Genomic DNA, 1399 nt, shown 5'->3' with positions numbered 1-1399 from the left:
TTTACCTATTCCTACGACTAAGGAAATAATCTCTTCATTTGCACCAGTGAATTGTTAAGTAGATGTGTTGACACACTATTACGATACTTCGTCCTGTTCACTTCCTGCAATACAACAATGGTGGCCTTTCTTCCATGGTAGACCAACGCCCCTTCCAACCGATATAACATATAACTGAATTTATATACGAAATTACAAAATCCTTGAAATATCCACTAGAAAATATGTTTGCACTGACATAACCGGACTCAGTATACGTCAATAACTGCTTTATATGCAGCAGTCTCCATGACAAGTAAGACCGATTATTTTTAACTATCTGTTGTCCTTCGTTGTCAGACGAAAAAAAATCAATTTCTTCCAAGTCACAATGTATATCTGAATAGCCGGTGTCCATCGTGGTCATGGAAGCCTGGCTGTCGAAGCCGCAGGAGGGGTTGAGGGGACAGTTTGTATCCGGTCGGGGGTTCACAGCTATCCACCTGAACCCCAGCACCAGCATGTCTCAACCCCACCCAGCATGCACTGTGGTCCACGCTTGGAACGGTTCCCTCCGCCCCGTGATCACTCAGACGTCCTCGCCCTCGTTGGAGTCAAGAATGCGTCGGCACGTGTTGATAAGGAGTCCAACAGAAGAACATGGGTCTTACCTCGATAAGGGAGCTGAAGATTATATATCCAGAGTGCTGTGGTGACGCACACTACTCGCGAGACCAGAGTTTGAACGAACTCTGTTACCTGGTCGGTTACCGGATACCTTTTATTCCGCAAACACCAGGACATCTTGCCGGCACGAATTCATCTTCCAAGTTCATTTACCCCAATGGGCAAATATTCAACATGAAAATCGACTTTAACACTACCAAAAGTACTCAGTGAAAACGCAATACCAATAATATAAGAAACATGCGAGATGGAAGACCTTTGACGCCCGAGGCAGTATTTACCTGAGAAAGTTCGCGATTCTGCCGCCAGAGGGCCGCCGGCGGACACACCTGTAGAGCGGACCATACGGTTTCCCTTTCTATATTCGCAACTTTATCATGTAAATAATGGTTGCGGGGAAACTGTGTTTCATTACTGAAGTAAATACAGTCTGATGATATTCACTGAGGCTCCAAAATGATCTGCAGATACATAAGCAACATGGAGAATGGCGTACAGGATAAAACATGGCAATAAAGAAGCATCCAAGAAACAAGGAGAACGGCAAATCATATAGGTACCCCCACTCTAGCTTATTAGATACACGTGAAATTATCTGACACAAATCAAAGAACACTGCTCTTCGTTTGTAAATCATATCAGTCAGGTTACAGACATTTCCTCAATAGTTCTTACCATAACTTAATGCAAACAAATAGTTGCATATATTTCAATTGAACTGGTGAAAAGAAAC

The 1399-nt window shown here is 43.3% G+C and overlaps 1 protein-coding gene across 1 annotated transcript in view; it reads right to left on the bottom strand.

Moving 5' to 3' along the window:
* LOC119585123 overlaps window positions 1-947 on the bottom strand; it is a gene marked incomplete in the record, with an annotated part of 13689 nt that extends 12742 nt beyond the window's left edge. The window contains 1 exon segment of the mRNA XM_037933755.1: window positions 651-947.
* Window positions 948-1399: the final 452 nt, after the last annotated feature.

Source organism: Penaeus monodon, chromosome 19, assembly GCF_015228065.2.
Source record: "Penaeus monodon isolate SGIC_2016 chromosome 19, NSTDA_Pmon_1, whole genome shotgun sequence".
Classification (NCBI taxonomy): domain Eukaryota; kingdom Metazoa; phylum Arthropoda; class Malacostraca; order Decapoda; family Penaeidae; genus Penaeus; species Penaeus monodon.
This window is presented reverse-complemented; position numbering and strand designations above follow the sequence as displayed.